This window comes from Capsicum annuum, chromosome 9, assembly GCF_002878395.1.
Source record: "Capsicum annuum cultivar UCD-10X-F1 chromosome 9, UCD10Xv1.1, whole genome shotgun sequence".
NCBI classification, from domain to species: Eukaryota; Viridiplantae; Streptophyta; class Magnoliopsida; order Solanales; family Solanaceae; genus Capsicum; species Capsicum annuum.
In genome coordinates this window covers 108,106,011-108,126,255 of record NC_061119.1, presented here as the reverse complement: position 1 = coordinate 108,126,255, position 20,245 = coordinate 108,106,011, and positions in this window count along the sequence as shown.

The window sequence follows — 20,245 nt, the reverse complement described above, 5'->3', positions numbered from 1 at the left end:
ATATATTCTAAACTATCTATTTGTGATTTTAATTTTGATATTTCATCTTTTTGTGTGTTTATTGAGTTTTCACTAAATCCGGCAAATATATTATAATGTAGTCTTTCTATTCTTATTTTTAATTCTTTATGTTTTTCATAAATAATTTGTTTTAATTCTTTGTATTTTTGTACTTTATTCATTTAAACCATATTTATAATATCTTGGTGGATATCTAAATCTAATTTTATCATAATTAGGTTGTATGTGTCTCATTCTTCTAGATTTTAAATGGATTATTAATTTTTCTTCAATACTAGATATTAAGGTAATTAGGTAGGTTAATCTTTGTGGGTTTTCTTTTGTTTTTTTAGACTTATATATTCTGTATAATTACTAATTAATGATTCTTGTATTTTTCTAAAAGCTTCTCTGTTTTTAAATGGTCTTCTCATAATTAATTCAGTCCAATGTAAATTCAAACATAAATTCAAACATATATACCACTGCTGTATTATTTTTTTTAAAATAACTGGGCTCTGATACCATTTTTTTAAATATATCATAGCCTCTTGCACATAAGTGTGGTGCACAACATGCCCATGTACTAGACTCTACTTGATGCAGCTTTCAGACTTCCTAGGACACTATTGAACCTTAAGCTCTGATACCAAGTTTGTAACGCCCCAATTTTTTGAATTGAAATGCTACACGGTGCTCATGACCTCGAAGGACCACAAGTTAATCCATGACTGATATCTGTACCTGTAAACTGCATAATATCTCATAAAATATATGGAAACATGAACTATAAGGCTATAAGGTTCAATACTAATACATATTTGAAAAATATGGTATAACAATACCAAAAAGGAACATAAATACTGAAGTCTGAACATCTAATCTGACATCTAGTCCGAAAGCCTCTAACTGAACTGAATAAGGAGTTGATGAGACATGTCCCCAACTAACTCCAACTACTTCAATAAACTAAAAACTAAAATAGAAATGAAATTATCATATCCTCGAAGGATGAGGACTCAAGTCTAACTCTAACTGCTGATCCTGGAATCTACAACTGATTTGGAGCTCATGCCTCTAAACCTATGGTGTAAGATAAAATAAAGCACCATAGCGCAAATATGCCAGTACGTCTGAATGTACTAAGTATACGAGTGAGGTAGGCTAAATACAAGGGTTATATGCATGCAAAATACTAACTGATATGAACGTGAGAGTACAAAGATGCATACATAACTGTAACTGAACTCGTGGAGATACTAACTACTGAGTCTGAATACTGACAACATAAGTGTACTAATAATGAGATTCTAAAAGACTGAGTTTACTGATATTGATATGTAAATCACTAATAAGTGATGGATCTCATACTGTATTACTAATATACTAAGAGACTGATATTGCATTACTGACAAATGAATGATTGTTTCTAACAGTTCGAATTATGAAGAACTGGTCTAATTGACTGTATCTGACAGTCCTGAAGCTGAGTACTGATAGCTTGAGTTCTGATAACTGTTGTGATTGATAGCATAAGTGACTATATCACACAATCCATAAATCTGAAGGAAACTATCTAAGCTCCATTCTATTTCTGAGTTGAATATATCTGACAGCCCTGATATACTGAAATCTGAAAAGCTATCTGAGTTCTTTACTGAGACTGGGTAGCTATAGCTGACAGTCCTGAAATCTTTAACTAAACCTGTGGGAAGTAGTTATCTAACTGACATGCCTTAAATATGCTATAATAGCTAAGCTGGGGTCCAATCTCTGCCATGACTGGAGGGGTGTCAATACCGCGCCACTGGTAAGGACAGCTGTGAAAACCCTATACTGGCAGATAATCAATGAGAATGGTCGGAACCCTAAACTGATAGGTTAACCCACCTCATCAACCCTAATCTGACGGGTTAAGATGTCTCAACCTACGCTGGCTACGTAGTTCTGGAACATAAGGATGACTACTAAGAATCACACGCTGAACTGGCGAGTGATTTCCCATCCTTGGGTTCGCTTGATGCTAACTTCTACTCCCATCTGAAGGACAATGAACTGAATAACTACGCTGAACTGAATAACTGAACTGAACTGATTAGCTGAACTGATACTGATTAACTGGACTGATACGAGTGGTATTGTTTAGCACAGCTAAACTAAGTTTACTGGATTCCAATGACTGACGAAATGTACTGAGTTCTGAGAACTGGTTGATAGTACTGACGTTACTGAGATTGACTGTGAATACTGAGGTTGCTGAGGTTACTGAACACTGAGATTATTGAGATTACTGGACTACTAAGATTACTGAGATTTCTGAGTTTTCCTGAGTCATATGACTAACTAAATTCTATAGATCATGGCTTGCCTGAGAGTATCGTGAAAACATGACATGGCTCTAGGCACATAGCTATATTTTTCGGGTACAAGTACCCCTAGTACTCGATGGAAGGAAACTGACACAACTTGAATTTCTTGAGTACACGACCATCAATAAAAATCCATAATACATGAGTGGGGGATTTCATGAAGTACATGGTCATCATAATATCTATCATGAATAGGAATGTTTATAATCAAATCATAAATCTCATATTCTAATATCATGGGCATTCCAACAACATATACTATTCATAGCAATCGCATGGAAACCATTTGAGCATAAGAGAACGGCAACATGTAACGTTTAGTTTATATCATAATGATTTGGGGATATTATACTTCATGTATTTATTCAACATCTCAAACATGGTAGGGAAAATGTAGATATATTTTGTGTACATAATTTATATCTCCGTTATCATACATGCTTTATACCACAACAATAACAACATATACTTTGCATGAAAATGCATATTGGAATGTATGACTAACATGAACCTGTTATTTAGATATCATGAAATTATGTAAATATGAAGTTCTAACGTACTAGGCATTTTATCGAACACCTTGCATTCATTCTTTAAGGCATAAGTGGTGTTCATACTTGCATTCTATCAATCCATCTAAAGATCATATTTTTCAACTAACAACATAACTTTCATGAGATATACAGTCACGATACTATTATATAGCAAAACAAACAAGCATCAACATGGGTATGATCATATCACCACAATCAACCAAGATTTTGTATTTTAAATATTGATTTTTGAACTCCACGGACGAAAGGAATCCGTGGATGAACACTATGCATACCTTGGAAGGGAGGTTCTTGATGATTGATGGAGGAATTTCCTTGAAATTGGATCTTCAAGCTTAATTATGCAACCCTAGTTGTTTTTCTCTTTTAGTGCTCTTGGATTATGAGATTTGAGATGTTAATAGGGTTGTAATGTGTTTAGAAGCTATATATTTTGTAGGGTGAAGTTTAGGGACACGTAAGGAGTGTTAAAAGACTTAATTACCCTTAAAATAACTTAAAACGGAGTGTTTTTAGCACCTAGAACTGACTTAGGTGGTGCCCAAGTGGCTGTCTAAGCTAGGTTGGGCGGCGCCTAACCAACCGCCTATGTTTGGGTTAGGCGGCGCCTAACCAATCGCCTATCCTTACTGTCTCTCATGAAAAAAGGCATAACTTTTCACTCGGGTATTGGATTAAGGTGAAATTACTATCTTGGAAAGATGATTTGATTCTCTTAAATTTGGTGGGTCTAAATCAGCCAAAATACCACATTAACATTGAGTTATACTCGTTCAAAGTTGACCCTTGAAAAATCAAACACTAAAACTTGATGGATTCAAAACTCTTAGCTTGTATTACCTTAAGTGACTCATATGAACATGCTTAATGTATCAATATCTATCTTATCACTAGGATACTCATTGTAAGTCATGCACTAAAATGGTACTTATAGGATAGGAGGTTTTATACGTAGGGAAAATGGTTCATCTCCTAGCTTAGAAACACATGGGGTACTATAGTACTTTCCCAATAAGGGTCACTCACAACTGTCCTTACCAGTGGTGCGGTATTGACACCTCTCCAGTCGGGATAGAGATTAGACCCCAGCTTAGACATAATGGCATACACGGGGCATATTGGTTAAACAACTACCTCCCATAGTTTCAGTATCTGTCTCAGTAAAAAACTCAAATAGTTCTTTAGATATCAGTATACCAGGATTGTTAGATACAATCTAATTCAGTTATAGCATGGAACTCAGAGATTTTAACTAGATTCAGGGTTGTCAGATACATTCTTCCATGTTATCAGAACTATGGCTCCATCTATGTATTAGTGTACAGATTTAGCCATTATGTACTCACGATCTTAGTTAATATGCATATATGTTTGCACTCTTACATTTATATCAGTTAGTCAGTAGTATTATTCATGCATGTAAACCCTTTGCATTAGCCTACCTCACTCGTATACTCAGTACTCCAGTTGTACTGACGTATTTGTGCTATGGTGCTTTCTTTTAATGTTACATTATAGGTTCAGAGGCACGAGTCCCAGACCAGCAGTAGCAGTCGCATTTAGCATACAGAGTTGCAGTGAGTCCTCTTCATTCAAGGATGACATTATTTAATTTATTCATTTATTTCTTCAGTTCAGTTTTATGGAATTAGTTGGAAATATGTTCCTTCAACTCCTTATTCAGACAGTACTTAGAGGATTTTGGATTTACGCTTAGATTTACGTTTTACATTTAGTTTTCAGTTATTTTGGGTATTTTTCACCCATATGGATGTTATATTATTTTAGTTGAACCTTATGGCCTATTGTGCATATTTTCCACATTATTATGTCATGAATTGCAGTATACAGGTGTAGATATCAGTCATTGGTTAGCTTGTGGTGCCTCGGGCTTATAAGCACCATGTAGCATTCTGATTCAAAAAATTGGGGCGTTACATAGGGAATATGATATCCCAAAAATAGCTTTTAGAATTTGATATGGTCAATTTAAATTCTTAGTTATTTCCTTTGGTCTTACCAATGCCCCAGCAGATTTCATGAACTTGATAAATTGTATGTTTAAGTAGTACTTGGACATGTTTATCATAGTCTTCATAGATGATATCCTTGTTTACTCCCGCAGTGAGCATGATCATGCAGACCATCTCAGAATAGTATTGCTAACTCTCAGAAACCATTAGTTGTTCTTCAAATTCAATAAGTACAAATTTTGACTAAGGTCAGTAGCTTTCCTTGGCCATATCATTTATGGTGATGGCATTAGAATTGATCCCCAAAAGATTAAAGCAGTGAGAAACTAGCCCAGACCTATATCTCCATCAGATATCTAGAGTTTTTTGGGTTTGGCTTGCTATTACTGATGGTTTGTTGAGGGATATTCGTCTATTGCATCTCCTATGTCTAGATTAACTTAGAAGATGGTCAAATTCCAGTGGTCAGATTCTTATGAGAAGAGTTTTCAGGAGTTGAAGACTCGACTCACTACAACTCTGATTTTGTCCCTGCCAGATGGTTCAGATGGCTTCATTATGTATTGTGATACTTCAAGGGTTGGTTTGGAGTATGTTCTGATACAGAGAGGTAAGGTCATAGCCTACAGCTCTAGACAACTTAAGCCCCATAAAAAAACTATCCAACTCATGATCTAGAGTTAGCAGCAGTAGTATTTGACCTAAAGATTTGGAGGCACTCTTTGTATGGGGTGCACGTTGATGAGTTCACTGACTATAAGAGCCTACAGTATGAGTTCTCTCAAAAAGACTTAAACCTCTATCAGAGAAGGTGGTTGGAGTGGTAGAAAGACTATGACATGAGTATCCTATATCATCTGGGTAAAGCTAATGTAGTAGTTGATTCTCTAAGTAGGATGTCTATGGGTAGTGTTGCTAATGTGGAGGATGGTAAGAAGAAGTTAGCTTAGGAATTCATCAGCTTGCCCGACTGGATTTTCGCTTAGTCGATTCATTAGAAGGTAATGTATGGGTGTAGAGTAGTTCATAATCATCTCTAGTTTCCAAGGTAAAGAAAAAGTTGTATAGGGATCCTAGCCTAGTTAAGCTGAAAGAATCAGTGAGAGATCAAAAGAAAGAGGTTTTATTCGAAGGGGAGATAGTGTATTATGTTGTCAGGGTCGATTATGTGTGCCAGGTTTAGATGAACTAAGATAGTGGATTCTTACAGAAGTTCAAGGTGCATATTACTCTATTCATCCAGGGGCCACTAAGATGTATCGTGATTTGAGGGAGATCTATTGGTGGAGTAGGATAAAAAGAGATGTTACAGAGTTTGTAGCCAAGTGCTCAACATGTCAGCAGGTTAAGATCAAGCATTACAAGCCTAGTAGGGCTATGCAGGAGTTTAGTATTCCTACTTGGAACTGAGAAGAAGTGAATAGGGATTTTGTGATGGGTTTTCCTCATACTCGTCATCAGCATGATTTAGTTATGATCATTATAGATAGGATGATCAAATCAGCTCATTTTCTACCAGTCCATACCTCTTATTCAGCCTAGGACTATGCCAAGCTCTATGTCAGAGAGTTGGTTAGATTATATGGATTTCTGTTGTCCATTATCTCAGATAGAGGTACGTAGTTCACCTCTCATTTCTGGAAAGCCTTCCAAAAAGGTCTTGATACCCAAGTCTACCTTAGTACAGCCTTTCACCCTTAGACAGCTAGTCAAGAAGAAAGGACTATTTAGACTTTAGAGGATATATTGCGAGCGTGTGAGATAGACTTTAAAGGTAGTTGGGATAACCACTTACTTTTGACTGAGTTTGCATATAACAACATCTATCATTCTAGCATTCAGATGGCTCCATTTGGGGCACTTTATAGGAAGAGATATAAGTCTCCCATTGGTTGGTTTAAGGTGGGAGAGTCCACGGTGGTAGGGCCTGACTTGGTGTTTGACACCTTGGAGAAGGTTTAGTTGATTAGGGAAAGGCTTAAGACAGCTCAAAGCCGACTTGGTGTTTGACACCTTTGAGATTGGTGAGTATATATATTTAGAGATCTCTCCTATGAAAGGAGTGAAGAGGTTTAGCAAGAAGGGAAAACACAATCCCCAATATATAGGTCCTTATAAAATTCTTCGTCATTTCGGAAAGGTAGCTTACGAGCTTGAGTTTTCTTCAGATTTAGCTTCAGTCCATCCAGTTTTCCATGTCTCTTTACTAAAGATATGCATAAGTAACCCAGCAGTTGTAGTCTCTGTAGGGAGTATAGACGTTTAGAACAGCCTCTTTTATGAGGAGATTTCTGTCAAAATTCTTAATTATCAGAAGAGAAGACTGAGGAACAAAGAGGTCCCTCTAGTCAAAGTTCTTTGGCGAAATCAGTCCGTTGGGGGAGCTACTTGGGAAGAAGAAACAGATATGCAAACCAATTATCCTCATCTCTTCTCCACAAACTCAGACTTAGCCCAAGGTAACGGTTCTATTTAAACATACTCAGTTTTATGCTTAAATTTTCTTTATAAACTTGGAGTCAGTTACCATTGTATATCCAGTCATACATTCATGAGTCCGTTTAATCAGATATTCATGCATCAAATATGCATGTTCAGTATAAGAGACTCAGATTATCAGTAATCCCAGCTATTTACTTATGCATCAGATATGCATGTTCAGTATGAAATTTCAGCATATCAGTAGTGTCTGTCATGAAATCATGTTACAATTGTGCATGTCTTGTATCTAAATTTAGTTTATAAGTATTCTCAGCTCAATCAGCCTCTTTCAAGGATGAATGTTCCCAAGGGGGAAATATTGTAAGACCCCTCAAAAATCCTAAGCTTAACTCAGTCCCTTAAAGTTTGTTAAGGGGGCCCAGACTTAGAAAATTTTAGCTAAGTATTCAGACTTAGTGTTATTTAAGCCTTCATAGGTTGGGGACTCTATTTCATGACCCTCATGACCTTAAAGTAATGTTTTTTAGGTTGAATCATGATCAGGAATGTTAGTGGGTGTTTCCAAATAAGTTTTGGATTTTTTGGACTTCGTTTGGATCATATTTAAAAGCTCAAACCAGTGGATCGACACGATCTCGATTATTCGTGTGGCCCATCGCACCAATGAATATTTTCCTCCAGCTCCTAGTACAAATTCCAGTGAACCAATGTGGATTCGACATGGAATATTGGCCATCACATTAATGCAAACAAAACACAGCGCATCGGTCTGCATGTCGCTAGTCCAGTTTTTAGTAATTAAAACCCGCATCCAGAGGGGTCAATAGGCGTTTTCCCATCTTATATCAGCCCCCAAAACATGTCATGAAGCCATCTAAAAGGCAAAATTTACTCATTCTCTCTAGAATTTTTCAAGAAAAAACCCTAGTTCATTACATTCAAGAATCCATGTTCCAAGAAAATCTATCAATCTTTCAGAATTCAAGCTTTAAGGTATGACAAGTGTTCATCCAAGGGTCCATTCCACCCTTAGAGTCCAATAAACTCTTTTAAACTTTAAGTAAATTTATTTCATGATTTCCATGATTTGGATTCAAGTGTATTCATGATTATAATGTTGATTGGGTTACTATTCCATGATTAAGTGTAAGATTTATGTAAAAACAATTTTTATCTATGTAGTATCATGTGAATTCATTTTAAAGCCTTGAAATTTTGATGGTCATGTGTTGACTGGTACTATGTGAATATACATGACTTCCAAGTGTTTGATGAGTTGTTCATGTGAATTAAATAGTGAGATTATATCATGTAAGCATGTATACTAGTTCATGCCATTCAAGTGTTTGATAAAATGCCTCTATAGATGCGTTATGAACAAGTGTGAATTTTTATGCTATGCAAGGTCATGTGATACTTTACTTTTCATGCTATCGAGTCCTGGGGGTATTTAATACCTGACAATTTAGTTGTTTACCGAGAGCCAGTGTTAGTTACAAAATAATCTCAATCATGTCACGATCGGTAGTACTCCCAGTCAATTATAGAACTCAAGAAAAACTCAGTAGACTCAACATCAGTGTAGTTCAGTTACGTATTCAGTTCAAACATCAGTAAATTTAGTCAGTTAAAAGAATTCAGTAGTATTTCGTTAGTCAATGAAATTCAATGAACTCAGTTCAATTTAGTTAGATAGTATAACAAGTAATAGTTCAGTCAAGCATAGTATGAACTAGGAATCAGTTCAGTGTATCTTCAGGTGAATGTAGGATTCAGCACCGAGAAAACCCAGGGATGGGGGCATTCTTGCCAGTAGTGGGTTTGACCCTTAGTAGAAATCCTTGCATTACAGAACTGTGTAGCCAGCGTAGGATGAGATATCTTCCTACCATACTAGGGTTGATACATCTCATATGAGTTTTCCTGTCAGTGAGGGTTGATGAAAGAGTTTCCTGTCAGAGAGCGTTAACTCACAGTTGTCTTTACCCGTGGCATGGTACTAACACCCTTCCAATTGGGGTTTAGGTTGGACCCCAATCTATCTAAAAAGAGGAATGTCGATTAGATGATTACCTCTCACCGTCTCAATTTCAGTTCCAGTCTCAGTATAGAATTTAGTTCAGTTCTACAGAATCAAGACTGTTAGCTATAGTCACTTAGTTTAGTACAGAACTTAGTACAGTTCAACAGAATCAGGACTATCAGATACAGTCATTCAGTTATCAGTTATACAGTACCAGTAAACTCAGATATTAGTAAATCAATAATTCAGAACTTAGTATCCAGTGTTATCACGACATCAATTTTAGTTTACGTATTCATGCATGTACTTTTATTCAGTTATACTCATGTTATTCAGTCAGTATTGGTCATGCATATGAACCCATGCATCTCAGCCTACCTCACTTAGCATACCAGTACATTCAAAGTACTGACACATACCTTTCTTTGCTCTATGATGTCTTATATCCTAGGTTAGACGCACGGGCTCCCGATCATACTTAGCAGCATGATACATACTAGTGGTGAGTTCTTATTGTTCGAGCACAAATTTATTATTATTACAGTATTTCAGTACTTAGTTTATTTCACTAGTCGGAGTTAGTTGGGGACTTGTCCCATCAACTCCTTGTTTAGATAGTAAAGGCTTTTCAGACAAGAGTATTTTTAGGTACATATTCAGTTTCAGCATTTGTTTTATATTTGAGCCTTATGGCAAGTTTCTGCCTAAATTTTTGCATAATTACAGTATTATTATTTAGTTATTGCAGCAAGTACCAATCCCGAGTTAGCTTGTAGTCCTTTGCAACTATGAGCACCATGTAGCATCTGGGGTACAAACTTAGGAGGTTAAATTAAGGTTGAGCACATAAGGCCAGGAGAGTTATATCAAGAAATTAATTTGCCGGAGTGGAACTAGGAAGTGATCAATATGGTCTTCATAACTAATCTTCCTTGGTCTCGAAATCAATAAGATTTGATTTGGGTCATCGTGGATAGGATGACTAAGTTTGTGCTCTTTTTCAGTGTGGACTACCTTCTCGGTAGAGAATTATGCAAAGTTGTATCTTTAGGAGATTGTGAAGATGCATAGGGTTTCTGTTTCAATTATTTCTGATTATAGCATACAGTTTATATCTCACTTCTAGCAATCTTTTCAGAGAGGGTTGCGGACTAAGGTTAGTTAAGTACTGCTTTCCACTCAAAGATGGATGGGCAAGTGGGGAGAACTATATAGACATTAGAGAATATTGTTTGGGCTTGTGTGATTGATTATGGTGGCAATTGGGTTGAGCATCTACCTTTTGTGGAGTTTGCTTACAACAAGAGCTATCATTCTAGTATTGGTATGGCCCTTTTTTTAGGTATTGAATGGAAGGAGGTGTAGATCTCCTATTGGTCTGTTTGAGCATAGTAAGGAAGATATGTTTGGTCCCAACATAGTTTACAGGGTTATAGAGAAGGTGAAGATGATTCGAGAAAGGCTTAAGGATGCCTAAAGTCGCCAAAAGTCCTATATGGATATTAGGCGTAAAGACTTGGAGTGTACGGTTAGGGATAAGGTTTTCCTCAAGGTATCTCCTATGAAGGGGGTAGTGCGGTTTGTGGAGAATTGGTATTACTGATTATGAGCTGGATTTACCTTCTTCTTGAGCTTAGTTTAGCTGGTCTTTTATGTTTCCATGTTGAGTAAGTGCACTAGTGATCCTTCTTCAGTTGTTCCTTTGAAAGGATTAGGTATCACAGATTCTTTGTCTTATGAAGAAGTCCCAGTTGTGATCTTGGATAGGCTGGTTTATCGGTTGCAAACCAAGGATATGGCTTCGATTAAGGTTCTTTGGCAGAACCATAAGGTGAAAGAAGCTACATGGGAAGAAGAGGAGGACATAAAGTCCAAATATCTATATTTGTTTTCTCTTGGGATTTTTGCGGAAGGTATCTGTCTTTAACACATCTTTATTTTTAGAGTTTTTCATAGAAAATATTAATATCCTTTCCTCTTTATTTTCAAACTATATTAAATATTGGAAATATGTTCCATAATGCAAATGACTCGTGAGTGTGGTTACACCAACCTTGTCCGTCATTCGGGGATGAATATTTCTAGTGGGGGAGACTGTAATACCCTGGTTTCTGGACCTTAGAAAATTTCCTTGAATTCTTATATTTGGTCCCAATATGACTCATGGGTACAATCCATATGTTGGGTACGAATGGTATGGTCCAGTCCTATACTGACCATTGTTAGTTGGTGGAATGGATTTTGGTTACTGGAATGGATACAAGTTAGGGGTACGAGTCATATCGGTGGTTACAGATCATTTGGTTCTATAACTTAATCTTAGACTTAGTTACTTAGGTTAGATATGAGTACGAGTGGCTCACCATGACCCATAAGCCAGGGTACGATTCGTACGTCGGACTCGTATGGTGGATAGTTTCTAAATCTTTCTTGGGTTTAAATCTACCTGGGATATGGATGAAGGGTATGGATCATATGCTTTGGATACGACTTGGTTGGATGAGTCTATACTGGATAGTATTGGATCCAAAGGTTGAGTCTAGGATACAAGTAAAGGGTACCACTGGTATTGGAAGGGTACAACTCGTAAGGACCAGTTGTATCCCTATGATGGGATTTTGTGCAACTTAAGTGGGGGTATTTTGGATATTTCCCCACTTATTCTTATAAGGCCCCATGACTTCTAACCTACTTGGAATATTATTTACCCTATTATTCCATTCATTTACCCTTACAAACTCTTCTAAACACTCTATAATTCTCTCAAAAGATTTTGGGCTAGGAAAGCTAGGGTTTCAACTAGAGGATTGATTTGGGGCTCATCTTGGTGATTTCTTTCCATCATTATCTTTGTTTAAGGTATGTTCTCTTCTTTCATTGTTAATTCTATCTAAGGGCATGGTTTTTATGAATGTTTTCATGATTTCATTAATTGTATAAATTTTATTTTAAAATCTAAATTGGGGGTTTTGATATTAAATGGTTGGTTATGGTTTTTCATAGTTTTAACTATGCTTTTATATACATTAATGGTGGTTTTGGATAATTGAATTACATAAGAATGGTTTAATAGTAATTGAAATTGGTTTTGGTCATATTATGCCCCCAATGTGTTTGACAAAATGCTTATAAAGATATGTTCATTACATTGACTACTTTTAATCGAACTTTTTCTTGTGTTTAAAACTTGTTAAAGGAATTATTCATTGTTTAAATAGTTTGGAATGTAAATGGATTATCGTTATGATTGAGGGGTACATGGAATTTTCCCAAGTGGTTTAATAGGGTAAATGGAAGAGCACTTGAAAGTCCCCTTAAACCTATATATGGTTGGCTATGGATAATACATGCAAGTAAGGATTGGTATTACGATACCAATATTGATGACCTTGGTTAATAAATGGATAATGTTTTGGTTATTTGGAAATTATGCATTCCCATCCGTGTCGCAACGGATTCGGTAAGCTACGTGTCCGGTGCACGGAGAACTGCCTTCGGTCCCCCTTTCTTTTTTTTTGGCCAATAATGGCTGAATATGTAGCAAAGCCGTGAAAGGTGGAGGTCCCGGGGGGGACCAAAACTAGAAACTCATATTTGCCGATGTGAGGTCAGTCTTTATGACCGTGTGCATGATGTCACACTATATTTTGGGATTGGACTAGTCATACCAAATTTTCTTCCCTGGTCATGTGGTTGCACGCACTGCGGCTCTTTCAGTAGGGAGAGCTGAGCCTATTTAGCCCGTGGATAGTCTAGGATGAAAAAGCTACCCAGCCCAAGTAAAGGTTTTAAAGGCATGCTAAACCCAGTCCCCTTTCCCAGAATGGTTATATATATATATATGTATATGTATATGTGTATATATATATGTATGTATGGTTATGTGTATATGGATGATTTTACTTGGTTTTATAAATGGAATTATCTTATACCTACGCTAACCTCAGAATCGTAATTTTGATGGTATTTTTCTATTTTAATGGTATTTTTCTCTTTTTATATAATCAATTAAATATACCAATATCTTTCACCCGCTAACCCATCTACTGGAAGCTGTATACCCAAGCTATACAGTAACTGGCCGTTCTACTCTTCCTGCATAGTGATTGACTCCGGGACAGCACTTGGACTGAAGTGGTAAGCTTTCGTCCTTTGAAAGGCTCTATCTCATGTTATGTGTATTTCTATAGACTTTGATTTTATTTTTTATATCGGTTTTTGCTATGGTGGGGGAATGTCCCAACTGGATTTTACTACTCTTTTGGCTAGAGGATTTATGATACTTTTATGGGTTAGAATGTACGAGATCGATATTGGTGTTAGCCTTGGTATTGGAATATGATCAAGGGCCAACATCATTGAACTATAATGTTGGTTAGTCCTTCCTATTTCATTTTGGATTAATTATATTTTTTTAAACTTATTTGGTTATGACCTTGTTTATGGCCTTTGGTATGGTTTGGTATGGTTAAATTATTGATATGGAATGGTTGGACTCGGTTGGGTCAGTCACGATTGTGATCCCATACTAGAGTATTCATTTGGGATGTTGCACTATCTTGCTACATGCTCAAAAAATAAGCTAACTCAGGGTAGTCAGATAGAGGTTGGGTTAGGTAATAGGGGTGGTCTCCGGTCCCGGTCAGACATAATAGTGAAGGTATTGACATGAGTTTTATAGCCAGCACATTACGGCCTTGTGCTATCCCGATTTTAATGAGTTTCTTTTGAGAATGAGCCTAATTCTCATAGGAAGCAGCCTACCTCCATACTCACATAGGTGAAATCTGTCGAGAGTGCTCTTGTAATTTAGTACTTCACTAATACGAGCTATAGATTTTCATTAAGAGTTTTTTAAACTCAATCTCATAATCATTACAAGTAAATTCACTCACACCATAGGGATGGATAAAAAAGGATAGTGCATTTTTCACAACAAACATCATGTGATTCATTTTTCCTATTGAACCTGGTTATAGGATCTCCAGTCCCCAGGTTGGGTTTCCTCACTTATGACTCAAGATTCAATAGGCTTCAATCCTATCCCTCTCAATATGCTCCAGACCTTTTCTCTTGCTAAGGCCTTAGTCAATGGATCTACAAGATTATCACAAGATTTGACATAATCAATATTAATGGTACCATTTGTCAAATATGATCTCACATTACTGTGTTTTCTCCTTATAGGTCTGAATTTACCATTGTAATAATGGTTGTGAACTCTACCGATTGTAGCAATAGGAGGAATTGGCTTTCTAAAATAAGGTACCTGAACTAACAAATCTCTTAACCAATTCACTTCCTCACTAGATGAAGATAAAGCAATTAGTTCAGCCTCCATGGTAGAGTTAGCAATAATTGCTTGCTTTTTAGACTTCTAACAAATAGCACCATCACCCAAAGTAAAAACATAACCAGTAGTAGATAAGGAATCAGCTGATAAAGTATTCCAATCCGCATCACAAAAGCCTTCAAGTACAGCAGGATATTTTTTATAGAACAAACCACAAGTTTTCGTTCCAATTAAATATCTCATAACTCTCGTTATAGTCTGCCAATGTTCATTACCTGGCTTGCTAGTAAACCTACTAAGTACTCCTACTGCATATGCAATATCAGGCGTTTTCGTTCCAATTAAATATCTCATAACTCTCGTTATAGTCTGCCAATGTTAATTACCTGGCTTGCTAGTAAACCTACTAAGTACTCCTACTGCATATGCAATATCAGGCGTAGTGCAATCAGTCACATATCTAAAACTTCAAATTATGGTAGCATATTCCTTTTGATTTATAACATCTTTTTCACTTTCAACAGGAAACAAGTGAACACTAGAATCAAATGGAGTTACAATATGATTGCAATCAAGAAAATTATATTTTTTTAATATTTTCTCAACATAATGTGACTGGTTAAGAAAAATTTCATCACATGTTCTAGCAATTTTTATCCCTAGAATAAAATTTGCCTGACCAAGATCTTTCACATCAAAGTGGCTTCTAAGAATATTCTTAGTTTCACTAATAACATTCATATTAGAGCCAAAGATCAATAAATCATCCACATCTAGGCAAATAATGACATGCGAATTATTCCAAGACTTATAATATATGCACTTATCACACTCATTTGTTTTAAACACATTATCAATCATGTAGGAATCAAACTTTTCATGTCATTGCTTCAGTGTTTGTTTTGAGAGATATAGGAATTTATTAAGTTTACACACTTTTCTTTCTTGGCCAGTCTCAACAAAACACTCGGGTTGTTCCATGTAAATCTCTTCATTTAGGTTTCTATTTAAAAAAGCAATTTTTACATCCATTTGATGAATTTGTAAATCAAAAATTTCCGCAATAGCAACTAAAATCTAATGGAAGTAATTCTCAGTACTGTCGAAAAAGTATCAAAAAATTCTAGGCTTTCTAATGGTTTAAAACCTTTAGCCACTAGACTAGCTTTGTATTTATCAACAAATCCATCCGGTTTTAACTTTTTACATAAGACCCATTTACATTCAATTGTTTTACAACCCGGTGGTAAATCAACTAGCTTCCAAGTTTTATTGAAAATTAGTGATTCCATTTCATCATTTATAGCCTCTTTCCAGAAAATAGCATCATGTGAAGACAAATCTTCTTTTAAAGTGAGAGGGTCATCTCCAACATTAAACACATAATAATCAGGACCAAAAAAATTTCTACTCTAGCTTGTTTACTTCTTTTTAACCCAAAATCATCATTTTCATTATTTTTCAAAGTAGAACTAAAAGAATAAGGTAGTGACAAAATATTTTTTTCAGTCCCATGACCTCCACTATTTTTATAATCAAAAGGGAATTTATTTACATGAAAAATAGCATCACTTGATTCTATTATCACACTATCTTAAAGATTAAAAAATCTATAGGCTATACTATTTGAAGCATAACCAAGAAAAGCACAAGTAGTAACTTGTTTACCCAACTTAGAAATTTTAGGGTCCATTAGCCTTACATAGGATAAGTAACCCCAAACTATTAGATATTTCAAATTTAGCTTATGACCTTTCCACAACTCAAAAGGTGTTAGTTTGGTCTTTTTATGAGGCATACGATTCAGCATATAACAAGCAGTTAAAAGAGTTTCACCTCAAAAACTTCAAGGTGCACAAGACTCATATAACATGGCATTAGTCAACTCAACCAAAGTTTTATTCTTTGTTTCAGCTATATCGTTAGATGCGAGAGAATAAGGAGGAGGAGTTTCATGAATTATACCCAATGATCTAACAAAAGAATTGAATTCATGTGACTTATATTCACGGCCTCTATCACTTCTTATTCTTTTTATTTTTCTATTAAACTGATTTTCAACTTCATGGAGAAAAGTTTTAATATTCTCAAAAGCATCACTTATATTTTTCATTAAGTAAACCACCAATCTGTTTTAGTTATTATATGTGGGTATAATTTATCTAAAAATGACATTCCTAAAAGCATATCTTTTGATGTTAGATCATAATTATAGATTTCTTTTATTTTTATTATTTTATCCCATATCTGTATTTTTACATTCTTAGCTTTATATGTAATTAAACTTCCCTCATTATTAAATCCTTTGACTACTATTGGTGTTTTTAATTTATCTCATTTATTTTTTGGTAAACAGTTGTATCTACATAAGTTTGCTTCTGCAACTGTATTTATCATAGGTGTATAATACCTATTATAATATTCTTCTACTATTATTTTACAAGTACATATATTTTTATGTCAAGTCAAAGTTCTTTTTATGAATAATTTCTCTTTATTATAAGTTATAGATAATTGTGTATGTTCTATATTGTATGATTTTACTTGTTTTAACCATTTTATTTCTAATATTATGTCTATTTTTTGCATTTTTTCTTTTATTTCAAATTGTATTTTTATTTTTCTAACTCCAATTATTATTTCTTTTTCTGCCGTATTCTTAATGTTTATTAGACTCCTTGGTAGATCTGGGCATATATTACTATTAGATTTTATTTTTTCACTTTTTACTAGATATTTTGTTATATAATTTTCTTCTTGTCCTGTGTTTAAAAGTAATAAATATTCTTTTTCATTTATTGTTCTGGTTATGTAATATTGGTTTAAATTAACTGTTGAACTTGTTTCATAACTTGTTCTTTTTTATGAGCTTGATGATTCTAGTTTTTCATGAGCTATTCTTTTTTTTTGTACTTATTCTATCATTTATTATTTCTAAATCTCCTTCTATGTCTATATCTTTGTAACTATAATTATTATTATCAATTGTTTTTACAAATTGTTCCAAATGACTTTCTATTTGTATTTTATTAATTTTATTTTTTCCTGTTATATTATGTTTTGTTGTTAATATATATAAATTTTTACATCTTGCTGTAAATATTTTACTTCCTGGGGTTAGTTCTATTCCTGGTAATTTTCAATATAATACTAATGATTCATCTATATTTTTATCTGTTATTGCTACTGAATAATTCACACTTATTATAAATTTAAATTTTTGGTATATTAAATTTCTTTTTATCATTATAGCTATAATAGATCTATTTAAGTTACCAAAGTTATCCGCACCCCCTATTGGTGATACAATTGGAATTAGAGACTATGTTGTTTAAAGTTACAAAAGTAGTATATATTTAGATTTATTTGATTAATTAATTAATTATGATAAAATTAGATTCAGATATCCACCAAAATGTTATAAATATTGCCTAGATGAATAATGAACAAAAATTACAAAAATATAAAGAATTAAAATAAATATTATCTGAAAAACGTGAAGAATTAAAAATAAGGATAGAAAAACTACAGTATAACATAGTTGTCAGAGTTAGTAAAAACTCAATAAATTCAAAAAATGAGGAAATATCAAATTTAAAATCAATAATAGATAGTCTAGAATATATATAGCAACATAACCTATATATGTTTAAATAAAATGAACAAAGAAAAATTTATAACAGATGAAAAAATATATGAAAATCACGAAGGATTAAAAATAAAAATAGTATTCTCTAATTTAGGAAGAAGATATAAGAAAATAGGTGAACACTTATATTTAATGTTAGAAAAGGAAGAATTAAAATTAAAAGATAAGTTGGTAGCCATGGTAAGAATAAAAAGAGAAAACAAAGAGATAGACAGAAAAAAGGAAATAAATAAAATAAAACAACAAACCACAGAACAAATACAAAAAATAGAAAAAAATAAAAATAGTACGATTGCTGAATTAGAAGAAGTACAAATGCTAAAAGATTTGTATGAAAAAGGACAGAAAGAAAAAAGAAGAAAAAGATAAAGAACAAAAATTACTAAACGAGATAAATCAATATAAAGAAAAATTAGAAATAACAAATAAAGAATTAGAAACCAGTGAATTAGAAATAAATACAATAGATGCTGAAGAAACAGATAATTATGATTCGGAAGATAGTGAAACATATATAGAAATTCTAAAAATCATAGGAAAACTAGAAATTAATGAAGAACAAGAAGTAATTAATAAATAAAATCTAGAACTAATAAATACAGAAGTAAATACTCTAGATAAAAATATAGTACCTAGTACATCAGAAATAAGAAAATCAACATATAACAACAAAAGTAAGTTTAAAAGATATAATCCAAAGGATGAATTAATAAATGGACACCAAAACAAATAATTAATTACAACTTTTTAGATTTAGACTGTGTAATAGATACAAATAAAATAATACAACTATGGATAGGATACAAGTCAAAACAATTATTAGATAATAAAATAGATACAACAAACACACCAGAATATATAAAAAATAGACATTAAGAGGAACAGTAAAATTATAGTTTTTAAACCTAGCCGGAGTAAGTAAAAAAGTATTAAGATCTGATAACAAAATAGAAGGAATATCAACAACTACTAAAATACTACCAACCAAAATATTGAAAATATATGAAGTAGCTATAAGAGATGAATTTAGCAGTGTAACAATAGAAGAAGAAGAACAAAATAGAGAAAAAGATACGAATAGGAATTTAATGTTAAAACTAGTAATATGTAATATGTGCTATATAGATGAGTATACGTGCGCATTTAAAGAATATTATTATAAAGGAACATATAATACAGAAGAAAGTAAAGAAATAAGAAGATTATATTTTAGTAAATTACCTGAACCATTTAGTTCAAAATAATAAAGAGTTGGGATGAAGTAAAAAATAGTAGATACCCTAGGAGCAAGAATAAAATTTTACAACAATGGTATAGAAATCTATGTGAAAAGTATAGAGAAGAAATAAAAATGGTAAAAACATTAATAAGAAATTTAGTATGTTGCAAAGATAAAATAGCACCTCAATTTGGATGTGAAGAAAAATATAATAAGAAAAGAAAAAGATATACGAAATATAAGAAATACAAGAAATCAAAATATAAGTATAAGAAACCAAAAAAAGATATTATGTAAAAAATTATAAACATAAAAGACCATATAGGAAAAACAAATCTATAAAAAATTGCACTTATTATAATTGTGGAAAACTAGAACATTTAGCTAGAGATTATAAATTACCAAAAATCATAAAAAAGAAACAAATATCAGAAATAAAAATAAAAAATACAGAATATATGAAGATAGATTATAAAGATTATGAATTAGAAAGTGAAGATAGTATATATGAAATTTCGGAGAATGAAACAGATAATGCAATAGATAATGAATTAGATAAACCAAATGATTGAAGAAGATATAAAAATGAACCAAATAACCGAAGAAGATATAAAAATAATAACAAAGGAAGAATATTTAAATGAAGAAGGAACAGTCCAAAAAATAATATTTGATAATAATATATTTGATGAAATAAACGGAAAAGATTTAGAGTTAAGTGTA